The following is a 25423-nucleotide window of genomic DNA, read 5'->3' as shown; positions in this document are numbered from 1 at the left end:
CTGGCTTGATGTTCACATGCGAAAGACATATGTCATTGTAAATGTGATATACATGGATTGTTATTGGTTAACTTTATGTTTCTCTACTTTACAAATGTATTATAATATAAATCTATCAAAATTTCAGAATATTCAACATATTCTTTTATAATCCTTTTATAAATTTTTTTTTTATTTGAAAGAAAAATATTAAACAAATGATTTTAATAGTCAATAAAAGAATAATTTTTATTGAATTTTTACTGTATTTTGCTATAAACATGTATTTTCAGGGGTGGTTTACAAGTCACCTACCAGATCTAAAAGGTTACAAAGATTTACTCAGTAAAAGTTCCCTAGCAGTCACAAGTAAGTTCATCTTAAGTTGTAGCTATAAGCTTGTCAATATTTGTTTTCTCAGACAGCACATGCTTATTGAAAAATTAAGGTCACTGTTAGGGAAAGTTTGGCCTTTTTCTGCCAAGATGGGGGCAGGCTTAAATTGACAAACACTATCTTATTTTAAATTGCTGGTGATGTGGAAAGTGGTGCTTCCATACCCAATTCTTAAATCACTGAATTAAGATGTGAAAATATTGTAACTTAGCAGAACTTTTTATTTGATTAGATCAGTTACATATAGAAAAATAAAATCAATAGTATAAAACTAAGAAGTAATGCGAAAGTATTATTAGGCATAGAAAGTATAGTGTTAAAATAATTAACCATCCATTAGTTGACATGAAGGTTTTCTCACCATTACATGTTTACTTCTTGGGGACAAATAGATAAATGATCCAGGGGTAGCTCTATGGTCTTCATATTTAGAGGACAAGTACACAAATAACTGCCAATTAGAATGACAGGGGTTTACCTCAACATATATAGGGAATGATCCTTGTTTGGCTTTTGAAGATTTTTTATGCCGTAGTGGAGGGGGCATTAAGTTTTATCCTTGTCCGTCCGTGTGTACATCCCCATTTATTTATTTTAAAAACATGTTTATTTAAAGTTAGAATTGGAGATAAGTTCATAATTACATGACTTAAAAGAACTCATTTGGAATATGTCATTTATTGGACCCTGCAAACTAATAGAAAATACAGAGAAATTGTGAAAAAAAATCATGTTGAGTTCTGAAATTTGTTTTTTATGGCAGGTAATTCACTTCTCTGTGAATAGTTTTATTTATAACTTGATATCAGTTATTATGGATGTTGATGACTTGTACAGCTGAAACAAAAAATCAAAAACACAAACTAAAGCCTAAATTTTACTTATAGTTTATATTATTTCATACTTGATATACTCAACCAAAGTACTAAGTAGAAGGTGAAATGAATCGCACATTTTGCAAACTATCAGAGTTCTGTTAAGATTTCAGACAAACCAAGTTCACAAAATTATAAATTTTTATTGAATATGAAGATCTGTTTATTGTCAAATTTATTATTTGCTAATCTGAAGATCTGTTTCCTGAACGAACAGAACCCTTTGAAGAATTTGGTAATATAATTGTTGTACTTATTTTTTTAGTTTGTTTTAAAAAGGTTATTAAATTGATCTTTTTTATGTCATTATTGTGATAAAATTATTGTAATACAATATGCATAATGTGCATTATACACTTACAAATATAATATAACACATATATGTGTATTTGTTTGCTTGTACCGGTACTTACTAGAATACATAACTTTAATTTTAAATAAGATTTCATATACTGGTATATTTTTTTTCACTAAAAACAAAGCAACTGACAGACCATATTCATATTGGAAACATTGTTCACCAAAGCACCATGGAGAAGGTCATGCATACTATCATTCTTTTATTAAGATTGTTATTTGGACTTTATTCCATAGTTTATCATATATAGGTATAGGAAGATGTGGTATGAGTGCCAATGAGACAACTCTCCATCCAAGTTACAATTTATAAAAGTAAACCATTATAGGTCAAGGTACGGCCTTCAACATGGAGCATTGGCTCACACCGAACAGCAAGCTATAAAGGGCCCCAAAAAATTACTAGTGTAAAACCATTCAAACGGAAAAACCAACGGTCTAATCTATATAAAAACAAGAAACGAGAAACACGTATGAACTACATAAACAGACGACAACTACTGTAATCATATTCCTGACTTAGGACAGGTGCAAACTTTTGCACTTCTTTGGTTTCCTTCAGTACTAAGGACAATTGATAGTCTTCCCTAAGTTACATTACTGACTGATTTGTCTCATTAACTTTTAAATACTGTTATTTAAAAAAGATGAATAACTCAAATACAAATAATGGACCTAGTAATTACTTTATTCTTGATAAGTAATTCAACTATTTACTATGAATTTATCCTGATAAATCAAATGCCATAAACATTTGATGTGAAATGAAATGTTCCTTTAGATTTTTCCTGATAGGTGACATTTCATTTGAAATTCAGCATACTGTGGATTCATTATTATTCGTTGAATACCAATTTTTGTGGATTTCCTGGGTTCAGGGAAAATTTAAATTTTCAACGAATTACAAATTTTCCATAGGCTTGTATGCAGACTTTAGCAAAACCATGAAATTAAACATCCACGAAAGTGTAAGTTTTCCTCAATCCACAAAAATTGATACCCACGAAAATAAATGAATCCACAGTATTAAACTTTTTAATCAAGTTTATTTTATTTTTATCAAACCTATTTTTTAAAATTTTGAATATGTTTACTACTGCCTCAAAATTCTTTTTTTTTTCATTTATATGCAAATTTTGAAAAAAATCAAGTTTGGACAATAAAGAAAACCAAAAGTTTCCCTGAAATTAATTCTGCACACAAGTAATATCTTGACTCTGCATGTTTACTGCATGTTCATAGACATGGTATTCTTAAGCAAATAGAATAAGCCAAAACAAGCATGAAGAATGCATCAAGATATACTGTAAATTCAGAAAATTTTGCATTCATTTATTATTGAGATTGTAGGACAATGGACAAAAATCTTGATTGATTCTTACAATTACAGAAAATGATGCATACAAAACAATGCTATAAAAATTTTAAATAAGAGATTTTTTTTTTCAAACCTATCCCGTTGCAATTTTTTTTGCAATAATACAAAAATAGCAGAAATCCTGAATTTACAGTATTTGGATCATTGTCATTTAAGATTTTTTTTAGGACAAATTATAGATTATCAGTTTTTTCACAGGTAAAAAAAATATGAATTAAGAAAGAAAAATAGAGGAAATTATAAATGTATGACATTCTTCGGTAAAAAAAAATATGTAATTGCACACTGGCTTACAAAAAGTATAGCAGAAGTATTGGATCTGTGCATTTTATTTCATGGATCATATGCATTCCGTAATACCCATGACAGTCAATAGAATAGATAGTTAAATATGACCTAATTTGAGTTGGAATGATCATCCTTGGCAGCAATGTTACATAGAGATCCTTAAAGGGAAAATTCGCAATTTTTTACTTATCATCTTTTTATGTTCATAATACCATAAAAAACATATTCACCAAGTTTTATCTGGATATAAAAACTAATAAAGAAGAGAATTGGGAATTATTAATTCTATTTATTCGAACTTCCTGACTTCTGTGACGTAGTTTAAGTCTTTTTGCATGCCGGGAGTGGAATTAATCTTATTTAAGTCTTGTTCGTTAATCATCTAATAACGCGATTTAAAGCGCACCGACGACTTTTGGCGTAGCTATTAACCAACTAATAATTAAGAAAGTAAATTGATCAGCCGTGCAACTTTTAAAAATAAAATGTGCGATTTTTGTTTTAAGGATTTCTGATATGATTATAGTCATTATAGTAATAAAAGTAAATCATACAATAGAATATTTTTATGAATTTTTTTTCCGACGGATATTTTCAACAAACATATATAACTGATAGTGTATTAAAAATGCATGTTTGTATTCTCACCTTTTACTTCAGTCTAGCAAACATTTCCCGCTAGTACTGTGTAAAATACAATGTGTATTGTACTGTGACACTTAGTGACTACCTGTTGAATGTGTGGTTAAATTCAAGGTATTTAAAGGTTTGCATTCTGTATTTCTAATCTTTTGATCTTCACTCAGTGAATTTTAGCCGTCACGGTTCACCGTTCCAGGTGTGAACATCATTTCGTATGAATGATAAACGGGAGTGATAGTTTGAGACAGAAAATAAAAAAAGAAATATAATTATTTTTGGGGAGTAATATGGTGGCACAATAACTGGATAGCCGTGGTATATTTTTATATTTTCCGTAAGCTCAGTTTAAAATGAATTATGACTGCCTAATATTTTTGTAACAATGAAATACTGAATCAATTTAATTGAATAAATAATAATGGCATTCTAAACACGAGTGTATGAACTAAAATTGTACTATTTTGAATTAGAATCGGTAACCTTGAATATTTGAAATAGATAATTACCAATTGCAATTATATAATTTGGTCCGTCCAAAGCGATCTTTATTTACATATTCAGGAATTAATGTCCTTATCAAAATATTTTAAATCTCACAACGTATAAATACTTCAGCCATTTGAAGAAAGATGTTTAAAAAATTGACAGGAAATTTAAGGTCAACTTTGTCTTATTGGAATGAGATCGAATAATTACGAACAAAAATTATTTTCCGGTTTGAAAAATTTAAAAAAAAATGATAAAAGAGAAATGTGGGTTTGAGACAGAAAAAAATAATTATTTGGGGAGGAATATGGTGGCAAAATACCTGAATCGCCGTTATATATATTTTTTTATATTTTGCGTTAGCTCAGTTTTTAAATAGATGGGAGAGTATTTTGTTGTCACATCGGAATTCTGATTAACTTTCAATGAAATAATTTTATAAATAAAAATGGACCTTGAAAACGAGCGTATAAACCAAAAACTGTGCTATTTTGAATTATCATCGGTAACCTTGAATATTTAAATGTGCAGAGAAAATTATCAGTTACATTAATATAGTTTGGTCTGAAGCGATCTACATTTACCTAATCGGGAATGTCCTTATTAAAATATTCTACATCTTACAACAAATACTTTAGCTATTTGACCAACGATGTTTAAAAATTTTTTACAGAATCAATCTAACGTCAACTTTCCTTTATTGAATGGAGACAGACCGGCGGAATCAATTTTCAATGTGCTTTATATCTTGTACCTTTGCAAGACTTATCATTCATTCATAAACCATGTCTATACCGCAGACATATATATACATATAACTATATGTCTGTCTTAACTGACAAGAATACTCCTGGTTTTACACTAGTAATTTGTTGGGGCCCTTTATAGCTTGCTGTTCGGTGTGAGCCAAGGCTCCGTGTTGAAGACCGTACTTTGACCTATAATGATTTACTTTTATAAATTGTGACTTGGATGGAGAGTTGTCTCATTTGCACTCATACCACATCTTCTTATATCTATAAGCAGTATATTCTTTAAATTTCTGTGATTTAATACCAAGAAAGAAAAAAATCCCGAAATTAATTTGATACTTTGATACTCAATATTTTTCCTGGAAAATATTCACATCCTCATTCGGTCTGAAAATAAGATAAGAATTTGGTATACAGAACATGCAGAAGTGTGAATGTCATAAAACCTTGTTATATCAGAAACCATTATAAATGTGAACCTGTATACGTAAGACCTCATGGGACGATGTACCTAACCACATACAGGTAATATACAAGTAGCTCTGTTATACCCGGAAATGTCAAGGTTAATCACTACCGATACAGAATGTACCAATGCAAAGTAAATTCTGATGATTGTGAAGAATGACCATACACGATTTTAGAGGAGTCTTAGGTGGGGGATTGCCGGAACGATTTAAATTCTGACTAGATTTTTTCTCAATTTAAATCACTGAACTTAAAAAAAAAAAGAAGAAGAAAACTACGTCCAAGAACAGAATTCTTCTTGTAAATTCATAAATACAACGTTCTTATTTTGTAACTTTCTATAGACTTGACCTCCACCCCCCTCCCCTCTCAAACATGGGAACATTGTATCTAACAATGTTTATGTTCCTGCCCAAATCAAAAAAAAAAAAAAAAGAAAAAAAAAAAAAAGAAAGAGATGAACCACTCAGAGATGAACGGTAAGTCACATCAGATTCAGATATTTATATAGTTGATTGTCGCTAACTAGAGATGTATAGTTACATGTCTCTGCGTTAACTGATAACAGAGACATATAATACAATATGTCTCTGCTGATAAGAATAACAGGAAAGTATAAACTTGAAATAGATTTATGATGAATGATATGCAACTGCGGCACCCCTTTTTATCAAAGCGAACATGCATGTATTTTAATGACTGTCCGTTATTTCGTTTATAATGACAATTGTACGTGAAATCCTATAGTTGGTGAGACTTTTTTTTAACAAATATAGGACTTTTCGTATTTATATTTTCTCTTATATTACTCTTATTTAATATTTTATGCATAAGTGCAATATTGGGAATGGTTTATTCCCCCACAAGCTAACGTAATAAATTAATCAACCCTCAAGCTGATCAGATGTTAATACAACTACTATCAGTCTATCCGGAATGAAGTTTCTTTATTTCTTCGAATAAACTTTTTGGGGATCATTAGTGTACGTCCAGTGGCATATATATTACATGCATGTCGGAACAGGAAAATTGGCATAAGGTTCTATTAGAACCATGTTCACCGATTAATATACATTATACCCAACAATTGTGATGATGACGAATTTCTTCAACTGTTCGAGAACAATCTAATTGAAATATAAATCTGTCATTTTACTATGTCCATAACTTCGATGAACCAAAGCAAGTTAGATATCGACCTGTATTTAAATCAAATTGGTTCTGGATGTTCTTTCTTATATTCAATATACAATTTTAAATTGAGACTATCTATCGTTCCGTAACTTTCTTATCTATGCGTATAAACCAATGATCGACAAGTGCGTACAATTTTGTTAAATCAAGTCTTTCATGTTTCAAAATGTCCATCATTATTAACAACGAGTATATACTTACATTTTCCCCAATTTACCCTTGGAAAAAATATGTAAATAGATTTTTATTTTATCAAATCTTTTTTTGGAATTATTTAGATTTTCATAAATATCATTCTTTACACCAGAAATGTTATTTATAAACAAGCGTATGGGTTTAGTAATGACTAGTATATCACTATCGGACACGCAAGACAGAGATGTATATTATACACCTGATAGTTTCAAAATGGAAAGTTACAAGTTATCGGCTGTGTACACTGATCAATACCCTCAGAAGTGAAGCGATGCATGAACATGCTTTATGTAATTGTGTAATAAGAGTTTTTAAGCCCGACATGAAATCGCTTGAATACCTGGACGGAGAAGGTCCGAATTTATTTAAATAAGTTTATTACATAAAAGAATTATGAACAAATTAGATTTTCGAAAACGATTTTACACGGAATACTTGTTTATGACTTTGAACTTTGACTTTTTAACTAATTCCCATATAAATTTCTTGTTTCAAAAACTTCGTAAAGAAAAAACAGTTTAAAAACGACAGACCATAGTTATTTAAAAAAATAATTACATTTTCCGTATCAAGTTAGTTAGTCGGATAAATGCGACTACGTTAGGTTACTGCTGGTTTTGGTCCTTTGTGGTTTATAGATATATCGTGGTTTCTAAACCGAGAAGATGTCAAAATGGCCACACGCAGAGAATTGATACTCTAAATTTAAAATCGATGGTGATCTCTTATCTAGCAGAATAAAACTTTAATATTTATGAATTTGTGCTTTTTTATACAGAATGGACATAATATCAATTTTTAATGTTTTTGCGAAGTTTCCCTTTAATAGATCAAAGTGATGGTCAATACAAGGCTTAAACAAATGAAGATTGTTGAATAAAAAAAACTTTTTCAAAGTCTGGCAACTTTTAACAAGTTATATTTGGTTGATTTAAATGATTTGTGCATTTTGACCTCCAATATGGCGTCATTAGAAAATAACTCTTTTTTTCAAATTAAGTCATTAGAAAACTAAATAATACCTCCTTCTAATATATGACCCCTTAATATTCATGACATATCACCAACTGTGCTTGACTGGTTGCTTAACTAACACATATATGCTGTATCAGTTCAAAAATATAATTACTGCTTTTATATATTTTTAAATCTCTTTATATTAATGAAATGTGATTAGGGGTATTTTTATCAATAATTGTTCTTTAATCATCTGTGTGCTGATATTGGAATTCTATGGATATATAAACTTCTTGTACATTACTTTAGAGCCAATATACACTGGTTGTCATATTGGAATCATATATCATTGTGTCTTAGACTGAAAGAGAAAATTTTTAATCTCAAACCAGGTAAAGACTTGATAAACATGTAAACCTAAAATCTATATTTTAGAAATCATTATTACAAAAAACATTGTCACACATAGTTGCCTACCTCTGAAATACTTTGATTATTATTGACTTACAAATAAGGAATCTAATATTTGATCTTGATGTGAAATATTATTTTTGGGATATTGAATACTTTTCATACTATTTTAATGTATTATATATAACATTTTTTGAAGATAAACAACTACATATTTCTTCTGTTTTCCCTTGACAATCATTTTAATCAATTTAGGATTTAAAAAGCCTGTCTAATCAAGGCACATTTTTCTTATCAAAGAAAAGTAAGATTCATTCAGTAGATTATGCATGAGTCAATTTTTAGAGGAGAAGCAGTCCAGTAGGCAGGTCCACTTTACCAGTTGGTAAATTGGCATCTATAATGACACTGTATAAGGAGTAATTTAAGTGGGCATATGTTACAAAACATTATCTATGTTTTCAGATTTAGATCTTAGGCGATCTGTACCAATCATAGGATTTGGAAGGTCTTCTGATGATGAAAATGCTTAAAAGGTAAATAAATATTTCAATGCTTTAAAAAAGAGTATGAGTCTTGAAATTCTCTTTGTTATTTTAGTATTTCAGTAAATATTGTGTAATGAGACTTACTCACCAATTTAAAATCTTATTTAACAGTAAATGTGATTTTTGCTATGTTTTGCAGACCCTAACGAAGTGCAGAAAACATTTCCTAAAAGGATTAATTTATTGTAGGAAAAAAAAATCATGGAAATTTAATAACACAAAAACTATTGAATTATATACAGTTGAATTACAAAGTTTTTTGTCATTTTTGAATTGTTTATTATTTATGACAAAAGTTAAAGTGGCATACTTCGATTTTCTTAATAAGATCTATTTACAACAGACATTTTGTCGCTTTTTAGATACTGATAAATCAAATTTTCTTAGATTGACCATCTTGACGCCGATTGGCAGACAAGGTTTAATTTAATTCTAATTCTACCTGGGTTTGATTCGGTTAACCTTTCTTTCATTTTACTGAGTTCTACTTTGATTATTTTGATGTCAACAGCAATGTCATGTTTTAAACACCTTCTTTAAAATGAAGTTTTAAGAAATATATGAATGCATTTATTGACATTTGGGCCCTTTAAGACTTACCATACACATAAAAGACCAAACCATACAATATTTACCAAACAACAAACAACACCCTTATATCAATATGAGAATGGTGGCAACAGAAGAACATCAAATTACAATTAAAAACCAATTGTTCAAAGAACAATTGAAGGTCTTTCCACATCAATTTTGTAAATAATTGATGAGAAGCTAATTCTGGTTTACTCAAAGCTACTATTGGCGTCCAATCATAGGTTTCTTCATACTGATTCAATAAACATATGGTTTCTATAGACTTTTGCCTGAAATAAGGGATATAATTGTCAACTTCCGGTTTAGAAAATGTCACTTCCGGTCTCATATGATAGCTTTATTTACACTGATTCCAAAAATATATGGTTTGTATATACTTTTGCCTGTAAAAAGGGAGATAATTGGCTACTTCCGGTTTAGAAAATGTCACTTCCGGTCTCATATGATAGTTTTATTTACACTGATTCCAAAAATATATGGTTTATATATACTTTTGCTTGTAAAAAGAGAGATAATTGGCTACTTCCGGTTTAGAAAATGTCACTTTTGGTCTAATATGATAGCTTTATTCACACTGATTCCAAAAATATATAGTTTGTATATACTTATGCCTGTAATAAGGAAGATAATATGCTACTTCCGGTATATAAAACGTCACTTCCGGTCTCAAATGATAGGTAAACCTATGATCATTCAAAAAATATATGATTTCTAGGTACTTTTCCATGAAATAAGTGCAAAAAATACTACTTCCGGGTCACTCAAGGTCACTTCCGGTTTACTTTTTTCAAGGTCATATGTCAACCAACAGTTTGCAAAAGACCCTATGGCTTTATCATGTACCAAGTTGGAGTAATAATCAATTAACCTTAAATTGAATCATTTCAGGGACAATAACTCCTATAAGATATCATTGGATTATTTCAGACCAAATGTATCATATCTTAATCACAATTAAGCAAACATTTTGCTCTAGTTCTTTAATTTGTAATTTTAAAAGTGACAGAGGAGATCAAATAACAAAGAAAAGTCAAAATTTAGAATATGACCTTGGCCTCAATTTCATTTAAATGAACCAAGGAACTCAAATCAATATACCTTAGGTCTCTATCACTTACCATTCATGCTATACATTTATATATCCCTTATATCAAATACAGAAGGGGAAATAACTCTCATATGGAGTTTACGTATCGCTTCGGTCAAAATTGGACAAAACATCCTGAGGATATAACGAGCAATTTTGTAAAATAAATTTGTCGCTTTCTTTTACGGTTACGGAGGAGATGCGTGCACAAGGAAAACAGTGTTCGGGGAGATAACTCCTACAAAGAAAATTATTTGGTTACGCAGGGTAAATTTCAAAGGCGCATAAACTGTTCGATATCATATACCAAATATCTAAGCGACATATTGCGAAACAAATATTTATCGCAAGAACAAAATTAGGCGGAAGAAAAAAATAAAAAAAATAATCAGAAGAAAACCAATAGGTCTTTCCACAGAAAAGTGGAAAGACCTAATAACAATCACCAATACAGAAATGATGACACTAGATCAACATCAGATCAACATCAGATTACAATAGATATAGGAAGATGTGGTATGAGTGCCAATGAGACAACTCTCCATCCAAGTTACAATTTATAAAAGTAATTCATTATAGGTCAAGGTACTGCCTTCTCTTACAGGCATGATACAGATAGAGACTTGAGTCACAGTCAGATATCAGACTTAGCATCTGGCATTGCCTCTAATATTGCTAATGTACTGAAGCAATACTAATTTCTATTGATTAAAATTTACTAAAATATTAGAAAAATAATACAATGAAGGTATTGCCATACAGATAACTCAAGCATAATGTGACTTTATGCCTTCAGCTATGTGCAAGTGGCCACACCATTTGGCAAACTCTTAATCAGCACAAGTGTAGACAAGGTATGAATTGATTCAACAAAGACCAAATATGGCACTACCAAACTCTTAGTTGACAAAAAAACATCTCATATAGACACTTGAAAGGTAGATCTGGTTTCTGGCATACATCTTGCTTTCAATGAGTTTGGAACCATAGTCATCAATTAATTTTTATGCCTACAAAAGTATGGTGCCTTTTATTTCACGGAAATGTGAAAATGTGAGCAAGGTATGATGTCCCATCTTCTGGGTAAAGGGATTTGTGTTAAACATCCACTTTTAATAGAAGTTGTTTGTAAATCAGTGTTTCAGAGGGCCATATATATATTTACATACATTTATATGTCTTACAGAATCCAGAAAAAGAAAAAATTGAAGAAATACAAGAAGAGATGATGAACATTCAGGTACAATCTGCTTTCTATGACTTTGTAATTTATTCTACTGTGGATTCGATTATTTTTTGTGGGTACCAATTATTATGGTATTAAGGAAAAATTGTGTTTTCGTCAATATTGAATTTTGTTGTTTTGTCATATTCAGCTGACAAGCCTTTAGAAAATTTACATTTCGTTGAATATTTTAATTCATGGTTCACCTATATCTTTAAAATCTATGAAATTTTATACCCGACAAATAATATCGACTCCACAGTAAACGTTGTTGATGATGTTTTTATACAACACAGCAACATTGTATCATTTATTATGCCAAAAAATTAGACGGGAAATTGTTGACTCACACCTTAAACTTTTGGATATTACTTCTACCATGTAATGTTCTAGAGTTATGCCACACAAACTTTCTCAAAATGGTCAAAATGATTTTCAGACAATTAGTTAAGTTCCCTATTGGGTAGGACCTTATAATTTTACTACCTTCTATAAAATGAAGGCCATTTCAATTTTCACTGAACCACTGTTTCAGAATCATACCATTTGAATTATTTGAAGAAGGTAAAAACTTTTATTGATATTTTGAATGTTCACTTTAGAGTAAGACAATAACTATTCTACATTTCTACAAGTAACACGTTCTCATCTAAAATTAGAAATTCTCATTAACGGTCATTTGCCATAGTTCGTACTCAAATAGGTCGAATTATCGCTCATAAGACAAACTTGTGCAAAAACGAGAAAAATAAAAGAAAAACACGTTTTTCTTTTTATCAAGCACTTGAAAATCGTGAATCTGACATATTGAACACCTGGTGTATGCTGAACTGAATTGTAATAAATTAACTTGCATTTCTCAGGCCTGTATGCCAGCATACGAACCTGGTGTATGCTAAAGTCTACATTTGATTTATACATTGTATTTCTCAGGTCTGTATGCCTGCATACGAACCTGGTGTATGCTAAAGTATACATTTAATTTATGTATACATTGTATTTCTCAGGTCTGTATGCCTGCATACGAACCTGGTGTATGCAGAACGGCAAATATTGAATCAAATGTTGTATTTCGCAGGTCTGTATGCTAGCATACGAACCTGGGTGTTTCCAAAAAATCCTTTACTTCAGTAGTTGTGTTTTAACGCTGATTTCAATTTTTTTTTTTTTTTTAAACTAAAAGCCTACCACTGACCTCTATATTTTCTCCCGATAGGTAAACAGAAAAGTGTTAATTTGCAAGACAAACCGGTAAAGCGTTTACTGTTGTAAATCTAAAAATGAAAACCGATTCTCAAGTTCCACAACTATGATCACTTATTGACATGACAGTTATCTGTTTTTTGCAAATTAAAATTACGGAAAAATGAGGCGATCATAATTTGTACAAGGTTCCAAGTTGTTGACAAAATTTTAAATGACGTCAGGGACCTTCTGTCGTAAGGCGGAGGGAATTATAGATGGATAGCACTTGACTTACGAGAGTTACTTTTTACCAGTACACTTAATTAAAATAATAGCAATTGATTACAAAACAAAATGTTTTTTTTATACTTTGTATTGGTAAATGATAAAAAGTCAAAGAACAAATGGACTATTTATCTGCGTTGAATGACCTAATAACACCTTATGTCATGCACTCCTAAATGACGTCATTTACAAATGTAAACAATGTGAATGATCAATGAAGGAGTTCCCGTCACGGAGAAGAAAATGGACAATTCATTGAAAAACACGCTCTATTATCTAAATTTTAATATACCAGAAGCAAAACAGAATGTCAGATACATTTACGGTAAGTAAACCTAGCTGTTTTTGTACATTTTCCACGAATTTCATAGAACACCCTCTTTTTTTAGAAGTGACTGACTGATTTAATACGGCTTGAAAACTATAATACAAGATTATTGATTACCCTAAGTTTGTTTTCTCAAGAGGTTTGTTCACTTCAATCAATTTCATGCTAGACATCATGTGGCGAAATTTACTGCTGTTTTACTATCAAGCTACCCCCCCACCCCCCCACCCCCCCCCCCACCCCCCCCCCCCCCCCCCCCCCCCCAAAAAAAAATAGCCTTGCAAGACGTCATAAGTATTTGGACTACCACCCACCCACCCTTGAAAGTATTTAGAGAAAAAACGAATGGGAAATACGATTATGTGTACATCCATAGTGATGTCTCCTTGCATTAGTTACAATTTTAAGGATTTTAAGGGGTGCTTTGTGGGGAAAATTTAGTTGATTTATTGAGGGAAACAATACTGGAGCGGTCCATTTCTAAGGAAGTCAGTGCCCTCCCCAGCCCATCCCCCTTATGAAACTTCTGGATCTGCCACTGAGTTAAAGTCTCCCGGATTTAAAAAAAAATTGAAATTCAGCCCCTATCCAGATTTTCAAAATGCATGGCCAATGCCCTTCAGTTAACCCATTCAGGTCTTATTCTAACAACTTTTAGGGAAACAAAAGTCCAAGGTAAAAAAGGGGGGGGGGGGGTGAGCGCTCACATGTTAAAACCGGCCACACTAGTCTTTATGTGCCTGTCCCAAGTCAGGAGCCTGTAGTTGAAGTTGTCATTGGTTCATGTATGTCGTATTTCTTTTTCGTAAATTGTTTTGCTATAAATTATTGTTTCTTATTTTTCATGTTGGGTCCTTTTATCATCTGACTATACATTATTGGTTTTTCTCATTGTTGAAGTCCGTACAGTTGCCTATACTTGCTTACATCCACTTCATTTGGACTTTGGTGGATAGTTGTCTCATTTGCAATCATCCCACATCTCCTTATTTTTACAAGGAGGTTGTATGATGTGTCCTTGTTTTGGAAAACTGTACAGTACATTTGTCACATGATCACTGCAGCATTCTGTGATGTGTGTATGTAAGAAGCTGTTACTGTAACAGGGTAATATGAAAAGCTATCAACAAAATCGAAAGACAGACAGAAAATTTTAAAATTTAGTGAGCAATAAAAAACAAAAAAAGAAGTAATTCAAACAAATTAAACATACATTTATTGCGAAAGGATCAGAACAGCACATTTCAAGAGTGTTCAAATTGGAAAAATGAATGTTAATAAGGAAATGACATATTTCATTGATCTTCAATCAGATGCATGGCGACAAAAATACTTTCAAGAGAACGACTTCAATTCAACCACTAAGAACCCTTAGTTCATATAAATTCTAAAATCAGTAATTGTGATAATGTTAAAGTTGTGAAGTGTATAATATTCACACACATATATATATGTATATAATATGTAGTTTCCATTTCTCGTTTCAGCATTTTTCAAACAGTGGCTATACCTTTCATGTAACTATTTATGTGTTGCTTATCATATGAATTGAATTGTAACACTTCTTAGTGACTGGATAGGTTAAACCAATGCCTTCCTAGAAAACTACGACATCAGTGAACAACACCTGACCTTTTGCTGTTCCTGCTAATAAAGTAAAAATGGCTTCACTAGAAAAGGACGACACCTAGAACATGTAGAAAAAGCATCAATTCTTTGGCTTTCCTGATTGAAGGATTTATTTTTACAACTCCAGTGTATAATATGCCATTATAAACAATTTTTACCATAGTATAATGCTATAAATTCACTAATTTTCATATCTATTAGCTAATCCAGTTAGATATCAACTTATGATATGCAGTGAAGACAGATCATTGCAAATTGTTTACATTACCGATAATTAAAATACATGTATGCATGTTTGGCATACATCTTTGTAAAGCAAATTGTATACAGACATCCCCCTAAAAGCATTAAAAAAAACACAACAACTTTGGCATACACCATGTTGACAGGCAGAGATGCAAACACAATGACTTAAACACTTTGCTGTATCACTGTCTATTTAGTATGCATATTGCCAACTATATCAGATTTTAAGACAGTTTCATTTTCTCTCCATCAATTTCTAACCAAGAGTTCCAAATGGTGAAGTTGAAATCATCCCTTCATAAATTATACGGACGCCATCACGAGTTGGTTGACCGTTATGGAATAACCGTTTCACAGATGATATCGGATATGTTTCTTACGTCGTAACTACAATCCCCTTCCCTTTTCATGAATGTGACTTACCGAATTAGACTATTTACCGGGTTTGTAATAACATGAGCAACACGACGGGTGCCACATGTGGAGCAGGATCTGCTTACCCTTCCGGAGCACCTGAGATCACCCCCAGTTTTTGGTGGGGTTCGTGTTGCTCAGACTTTAGTTTTCTATGTTGTTTCTTGTGTACTATTAATATTTGTCTGTTTGTCTTTTTCTTGCCATGGTGTTGTCAGTTTATTTTCGATTTATGAGTTTGACTGTTCCTCTGGTATCTTTCGCCCCTCTTGACACAATGCTTGAAGTTACTAACTTAGAGCATGATGAAAAATAATAGTTTTACAATTTAAAATATGAATACATGTACAACATACAGCTGGTTAGAATGCAAACCATTCAGCTTGCTGAATATCCAATAAGTGCCACAAAATATGCAGAAATTTTAGACTGGAGGCAAACCCTACACAAATACACTAGCTCAATGAACACCAGCTTGGTTTGACAATACTAAAATGTATGTAAAACTATAATTTAATAGAACATAGGTGGGTATACAGGCAATCAAATCTTGTATATATCCAAGTAAAAAAAAAATAAGTGTTCATCGTACACCAGTGTTGTATGCAAGAATACCGTGAACTGAAAATGTCAAACAAATATGCAAACTTTTATGTTCCAATGTGTATAGGACTATAGGTCGGTATGCTGACAATCAAACCTATGAATTCCATTTTTTTACAAGAATTTATTGAAAAGCGGGTTGATATACAGGAATAAACCCCTGAGTGTTGCAGTTAAGAATTGAGAGCTTTCTTTCAAATTCAAACGAAGTTGAAGGCTATACATAAGTAATTCCTTACATCGATTTAATTTGGCCTTTGACATGTTTGATGGAGATACATTTGTATGTCTCTTTCAAAATCATACACATCTCCTTATTTTCTATGGGGGGTTGGTTATGCAAACATAAGTAAATAAGAAATGTGAATACACAGTAAATGCTTAGCATTCAGGCAGACAGACTTGCCAATACAAACATGAATCCAGAATAAAATTTTAGAATCCATGCAGGCATACAAGTACCTGGCAGAAAAATGCCAAAATAAATAATAATTTGAGTCTATATGCAGGCATACATACCTGACAAATACTAATATACGCAGAAAGTGAGAGTTTAGCATACGCCAGGTCGGTATGCAGGCATACAGACTTGACAAATACTAGTATACGCATACAGTGAGAGTTTAGCACACACCAAGTCAGTATGCTGGCATACAGACCTGACAAATTCTAGTATACATTTGTACACATAGAGTAAGAGTTAAGCATACACCAGGTCGGTATGCAGGCATAAAGACCTGACAAATACTAGTATATGAATAGAGTGAGAGTTTAGCATACACCAGGTCGGTATGCTGGCATACCGACCTGACAAATTCTAGTATACACATAGAGTGAGGGTTTAGCATACACCAGGTCGGTATGCAGGCATACAGACCTGACAAATACTAGTATATGAATAGAGTGAGAGTTTAGCATACACCAGGTCGGTATGCTGGCATACTGACCTGACAAATTTAGTATACACATAGAGTGAGGGTTTAGCATACACCAGGTCGGTATGCAGGCGTACAGACCTGACAAATACAAGTAAGAGAAAAAAGACTGAATTTAGCATACTTTTCATTGAAACATCTGAAATAAAGATGGGCAAATGCTATGTTATGTATATATTTCAAAAATGGCATAAAGTATAACAAAAATGCAGAATGAGTAATTTTTTAAGGTTTATTTGCTTCAACTATTTCCTGGGTGTTGAAATAGTTCATTCTAGCATCCTATGAAAAAGGTTTATCATAAAATGATGAAGTTTTGGATTCGCATTTACAAAAAAAGACCACAAATCTTGCAAAAAAATGACAGACAAATATTAATAATGCTATACATTGACTTTTTAACGCGAAATATATCAATCACCCCAAAAGATGTAGCTTTTTCACACAAAAATCAGTTAAGTGGCATATGAGAATTTCTAATTTTAGATGAGAACGTGTTAAATGTACCTAGGATATAATACCAGAAAAATGGATAATTACTATTGCTGTAATGACCTTTACCAGTAATGCACTTAAGTCTCAATATATAGGTAGTCAAAATTATTTAAATATGTTTTTATTGTTGAATATTCTAGTACAACCATCTTCATTTGCTAAAAATGTTGGTCATTCTTTTCTGGAACATTAAAGACTACTTTAATCTACTACTTCATTTTTCAGCGACTGAAGTTTATTTTGTAGTTTATGGTTTTATCATTTTATTCTTATTGTAAACAAATATTTATGGTTTAAAGATTTACCGGTACAAAATATTTTAGAATTTTATATATATGCCAAAAAACTTAACAAAACGATGTTCTATAATCTCATAATTATGAAAATATTGTTAGTTAACTTATTACTGTACAAATAATATGGCTTTTAACATATCATGTTTTAATTGTTATATAGATGAGATACCAAAAAGACGTAGAGAGACTAGAAGCTGAGAATAAAGACTTAAGGAAACAATTGTTAATTAAGGAAGAAAAAACAGGAAAGAAAGTCAATTGGAGGGTGAGTTTCAAGAAAAAAATGTCAGATGCTAATACTGAATTGATAAACAAGAAAGACCATTTACAAAAAGTTTCCACACACTGAAAGGAGAAAAGACGTTTAAAATAACATTGATTGTAAAGTTTGCAGATGTTGAGTTTGAAGGACAAAGCAAGGGCATAATATTTCAACCAAACGAGAGGCAAATAAGTTAAGCAGAAATTCTATGCTATCAAAAGGAAATTGAACGTTTTAAAAACAACATAAAATTGAAAAATACTTAGTAAAAGAACTCAGACATGCATGAATGTTCAATGAAATATAAGTAAAGGTATGGTTCTGCTTGTCATTTATCAAATCAGAACATTGTTCAATTATAATTTTCCAGACGATTCCTGACACCAACATTTCCATGTGTTTTAATACCTAAACACTATAAACTGAACAGATTGTTGATTAATTTGACTAAATCACATTTTCTTCCAGGTTCCATTTAAATTTGTAAGTTAAGAAATTTTTTCAAATTTCCTATTCTAGTGAATGACACAACAGACCTCATATTTAAAATAAAGTATATATTTTCTGAATGTGAACACAGACCTGCTACCTATGCATAAGTTGGCTAGTTTGCACTCATTTCCTTCCTGATTTTGTAAAAAAGGGAAACAGTTATGCATTAAACTGCTCTTTGTCTTTTAAATATCTCACACAGATTATATTGAAATATACTATGAAAGTCTTAGAGTTATGAAATGATATGAGTTTTGAAGATTATCTAAACCATTGATTTTATTAATTAAATTCGAGATTTTGTTTTGACATTAACTTTTAGATTTAAAATTCACGATGTTAAGAACCTTGAAACAAGCCAAACAAGACTTAAAACTGCATAACCACAAGTAAAAACTACTCTTGCAACAGATCTGAGCTACATTCTTTACAGTGAATATAATATATTTTGGTGTAGAAAGACAATTTTGATATATAAACTCTACATTAGACATTTACAGACATTCATATATTTTTTTTAATTCTATTTGTTTAATGTTTGAGAAGTAATAAGTCAAGAAAAAAAAATGCTTTTCATTTGAATTGAATTTTACAACTTAATTTAGATCGAGGGTAAAATTATAACTACTTATCATTCCTTTAATCACTACTTTGTGTCTGGAAATTAGATAAAAACTAATTGATATTTTTGGGATTTATTTATTTTTTGACTTCAACAGTGTACATAGCTTTTGATATGAACATGCTGGATATAAAGTTTTGTTATCTCCCTTGTCTTGAAAGACATTTTTTAACTGAAACTGCAAAAACAAAACAAAACTTTTAGTGTCTCATATCCTAGACCTGAAATGGTTTGTGCTTTTGTTCTCAGGACTTAATTTAAAAAAAAAGTTTTTAGTGATTAAACTATGTAAGTCCATGATGTTATCTTTATAAATTCATTGATATAAGTCAGAAAAGATAAGTTGAGAAAAAAATACTAATCATACTTTGTAATATGGAAATTTCAGAATATTTGGTGTTCATATCTTTGTTTTTCAGAAATACCTTTTTAGTAAAATTAAATTTATTTTGTGATTTTTTTTATTTTTGCAGAAGTCCTTAATAGATATGTACTCCAATGTATTAGATTAACTATCAGGATATGATTCAACATACAATACACAAGATTACTTACCTAGGGTAGGTACATGTAGATATTATTCCACATACAAAACACAAGATTACTTACCTAGGGTAGGTAGATATGATTCCACATACAATACACAAGATTACTTACCTAGGGTAGGTACATGTAGATATGATTCCACATACAATACACAAGATTACTTACCTAGGGTAGGTACATGTAGATATTATTCCACATACAAAACACAAGATTACTTACCTAGGGTAGGTAAATATGATTCCACGTACAATATTCAGGATTACTTACCTAGGGTAGGTAGATATGATTCCACATACAAAACACAAGATTACTTACCTAGGGTAGGTAGATATGATTCCACATACAGTACTCAGGATTACTTACCTAGGGTAGGTAGATATGATTCCACATACAATACTCAGAATTACTTATCTAGGGTAGGTACATGTAGATATGATTCCACATACAATACTCAGGATTACTTACCTAGGGTAGGTACATGTAGATATGATTCCACATACAATACTCAGAATTACTTACCTAGGGTAGGTAGATATGATTCCACATACAATACTCAGAATTACTTACCAGGGTAGGTACATGTAGATATTATTCAACATACAATACTCAGGATTACTTACCTAGGGTAGGTACATTTACATGTAGTTATGATTCAACTTGCAATACACAAGATTACTTACTTAGGGTAGGTACATGAAGATATGATTCCACATACAATACACAAGATTACTTACCTAAGGTAGGTACATGTAGATATGATTTCACATACAATACTCAGGATTACTTACCTAGGGTAGGTACATGTAGATATGATTCCACATACAATACACAAGATTACTTACCTAAGGTAGGTACATGTAGATATGATTCAACATACAAAACACAAGATTACTTACCTAGGGTAGGTACATGTAGATATGATTCCACATACAATACACAAGATTACTTACCTAGGGTAGGTATGATTAATGTGCACAATAATGTCCTTTTAATTTGCTGATTGTAAGGGGGACATAAGTAACACAATTTGTTTCTGGTGACTGTATTTGTTCACATGGATTCAGTTAACTTCTTTCTTGTGTAGCAAAGAAAAGAAACCTATTAATGTTAATTGAATCAACCTATCAACTGTACTTAGTGACAATCATGTATGGTCAACAGTCCACACAAGTATAAAACTTTAAAAGTGAGGAGTAAGTGTATTGTTTTTATTAATAAATTTGTTTTTGAAATACAGAATTAACTGTATAATACAGACAGAGAGTTCATTATGCTCCAGTTTAGGTATCAATTGAATTTAAATGATTTTTTAGAAGAAAAAGGATATAGTGCAACATGAACTAACTTATTAATACAAATTTACAAATTCAAAATAGTCAGCCAGCCTTATAAGGCTTATGATGCACTTTCTAACCATGTTAGTCTGTTCTGAATGATTAAAGATGAGTTGAAATCAAATAAATTATTGTTATCAAAATCGGATAAAAGAAACACATTTACAAACTGATTGATTGATTGATTGATTATTGATGTTTAACACCACTTTCAGCACTATTGGCTATATTGTGGCGGTCAGTTTTTATTAGTAAAGGAAGCCAGAGTGGCTGGAGAGAACCATTAAATTTCGACAGGAAAATTGACAATCCTTCATTAAAGATTGGAGTTGAACACACCTGCCACGTGCAAGTTTTGAACTCACAACTTCAGTGTTGACAGGCTAGTGAAACAGTAGATGAACTATTTAGACCTTTTGGCCAACTAGGCCCCTCTTTATATGATTGAAAGGTTGTTTGTAGTGTAAAATTCTGTTTACAGGTTGTAGTTGTAGGAGACCAGAGTTCTGGGAAAACAAGTACTTTAGAAATGATAGCTGGTGCAAGAATATTTCCAAGGTATATAGAAAATTTCTGTATCTTATAATCCAATCAGAGCTCTTTATTGTTCTGTTGATGTGTTATTCCACCAAAAAACTAAATCAGAGAGGATTAATTTCACAGGTTTTTTTTGGAGTTAAAATTTCATGATTTTATTGAGAACCAAATGAAACTTTGCCACAGATTTGTCTCCTATTGGTCAATCTATTTAAACTTTTGTCAGTTCTATTGTCCCATTGAATAAATACAATAGCTATTGTTCTCTGTGTAGTTTATTCACTGGGACCTTTAATTTCTTCTAAGAGAAATTCATCACTCATTGATCAATTTACCTGAGTAAAAAAAAATATTTTCTAAAAGATGAAATTAATGTTTTACGCTCACAAAACTGCTTGTGCTGTTGTTTTTATTCCATATCAATAACATATTTGTAATCTGTTGAATGTAAAGAGTGATTCAAATATTAATGAAAGCTGATTTCTGACAAAATTTTTAACCATTGTTCCTATTTAAATTTGTTTTTTCTTGTGTTTGACAAATAAAAACTGGAAAACGATGATGTTTAAATTAAGGCCTTCTATAACTAAACAAAAACAAAAAAATGTAAATTTCAATATGAACAATGCTAAAATTTTTGTCAGAAATTCAACTTTTTATGATTAAATCAGTGTTTATAATGAACAGAGGGAAAATATATTATTGATATTGAATAAATTCAAAATCACATGCAGTTTTTATACGCCCGTTTACTGGACGTATTATGGTATACCTCTGTCCGTCCGTCTGTCCGTCGTCAACATGTCGGACATTAACTCAAAAACTCTTTAACCAATTTGCATAAAACTTTGGTGAATTGTTTATATCTATTGACGTGAGCTCCCTTTCATTTTTTATAAATTTTAGATTTTACGTTTCTGAGTTATGGGGTTTTATTCATTAAAAAAAGGGGGATTTTCCAGTTTTCGGACAATAACTCAAAATTGCTTTCACCAACTTGCAAGAAATTTTGGTTAATTGTTTATATCTATTGACATGAGCTCCCTTTTGATCTTTATAAATTTTAGATTTTACGTTTCCAAGTTACTGGGTTTTATTCATAAAAAAAAGGTGGATTTTTCAGTTTTTGGACAATAACTCAAAAATGCTTTCAGCAGTTCTCATGAAACTTAGATGAATTGTTGATATCTATTGACGTAAGCTCCCTTTAGAATTTTATAAATTTTAGATTTTACATTTCCGAGTTATGGGATAACTCAAAAATGCTTTCAGCAATTCTTATGAAACTTTGGTGAATTGATTATATCTATTGATGTAAGCTCCCTTTAGAATTTTATAAATTTTATTTGTTTATAGTCTGACAACAGATTTACTAAGTATTGCGCAACAGCACAGTGTATTGCACAACAACATAGTGTATTGTACAACAGCAAGAAATCTTTAATTGAATATAAATTCAATTCATATAACCAATTTCAAGTTCTTTGACTACATTTATTCAGAAACCTATAATATGTCAAATATTTAATTACAATCCAAATTCAGACCTGTATCAAGCTTGAATATTGTGTCCATTTTTGCCCCAACTGTTCAGGGTTGGACCTCTGTGGGCGTATCCAGCTGCGCTCAGGGAAGCAGTTTATTTTATTTGAAACATGTTTGATCCACACAGTAAATCAAAAACTAAGTCAAGTATGTGTATCAAATCAGTTCTTTAATTATGTTGAATACGATGTATACAATATGATTCTCTTTAAATACATAAATTATAAATCATAAATAACAGTAAAACTAAATTCCTTTAATCATAAAAAGAATATACAGTGCATTAATTACTTCTCAATCATAATAAAAGATAAAGAAACATGTTTTCTAATAAAGCACAAAGTTTGCACAAAAGATTAAATCAAAAATGAATATATTTCATTTACGGAACATAGTAACAATTCTTTCTAAAGAAATGAATGCTAATATGCTTACCAATTATGCTCTCTTATAAAATCTTGTGTGTCCAAATACAATCTAATAATAAACTGCTGTAATCAAATTAAAATAACATCATCATAGTAAAACTTAACGTCATAAAGACAGGCGGCAAAGACGGCAAATATATTTAGCGCCATAAATGTCAATAATTTTATAGAAAATATAGCTTTTACAAAAAGCTTACCTGTAAATTAAATAGTGACAGCCAAGTGACAATGTATACACTATTACTGTTTATATAAATGTATCTTCTACCAAATATTTAAAATAAAAAAAAAGAATAGATATAATTCTTACAAAATGTATTTTCATCTATTTAGAAGATAATTTTTTTACTCAGGTAAATTAATCAAAGAGTGATGGATTTCTCTTTGAAGAAATTTAATGGTCCCAGTGAATAAACTACACAGAGAACAAAAGCTATTGTATTTATTCAATGGGACAATAGAACTGACAAAAGTTTAAATAGATTGACCGACCAATAGGATATGAATTTATGGAAAAGTTTCATTTGGTTCGCAACAGGGCTTCCAAAATTATTTTTAGCCAGCCGGACATTTTATATATTATCCCGAGTTTAATCCCTTAAGACTAAATAAACAAAAGGCAATTATGGTAATCAGTTGCCGAGTTGGACATCCCAATGATTGACATTAAAAAAAAACGATATTAAACTTTCTTTGATTCAAATTAGAAGTTCTGACGTAAACTGTTAAATTGGCAGTGCATCATTCGAAGTGTGCAACATCAGCGTACTTATATCTGCCTTAGACTCTTTATTTGTGAAAAATAACGTTGTCAAAAACTTTACTTTCGTTTTTAAACAGGATGTTATCTTGACAATGGTAAAACATGGACCAGAGACGGATACGTAAATTCCGTGTACGTTTGCAAAGCATGAATGAGTGTAAGTAGCTCTTTCTACGTTATTTCTTCAAGAAAATATTCAAAATAAACGTGAGAAAAAGGTATCAATGACAATTTAAGCATTTTTTGAAGAAATTATGCTGCATAATTAAATTTCACACCTGCGCACATGCGCACTAGTGTACTAGTTCAAACATGTCTCTGGTTCAAACAACGTGGTTATGACGATTTTTCATTTTCACCTTTTTAATTTTTTCATCAAATCATATTTGTAAACGTATTTCTGATAATTTAAATCTTTTTGACTAAATTAATTAGATGCAAACCGCTGAAATGTAAGAAAATAACTTTGAATAGACCGATCAATGTCTGGTTCAAAATAGTTTACATGTCACCTGAACAGGTAAATTTCAGCTGTTCGACAACTTATTAGCCTTGATTAAAATGAGAAGGTATTAAAGTAGGGGTTGTTTTGATAGTACTTAATGATCATGTCACTTTTATGACCGGAAATGTGTGGCTGCTAAAG

The 25423-nt window shown here is 31.1% G+C and overlaps 1 long non-coding RNA gene and 1 pseudogene across 1 annotated transcript; both read left to right on the top strand.

The window, feature by feature from the left end:
- Positions 1–25423, top strand: part of LOC127705608 (dynamin-like 120 kDa protein, mitochondrial) — a 74923-nt pseudogene that overhangs the window by 9827 nt on the left and 39673 nt on the right.
- LOC127705612 (uncharacterized) lies at positions 13454–15579 on the top strand. Its single transcript, XR_007983924.1, has 2 exons — positions 13454–13627; positions 15118–15579. It is a non-coding gene; the product is annotated as an uncharacterized LOC127705612 (long non-coding RNA).

This window comes from Mytilus californianus, unplaced genomic scaffold (genome assembly GCF_021869535.1).
Source record: "Mytilus californianus isolate M0D057914Y unplaced genomic scaffold, xbMytCali1.0.p SCAF_6, whole genome shotgun sequence".
Classification (NCBI taxonomy): domain Eukaryota; kingdom Metazoa; phylum Mollusca; class Bivalvia; order Mytilida; family Mytilidae; genus Mytilus; species Mytilus californianus.
This window is presented reverse-complemented; position numbering and strand designations above follow the sequence as displayed.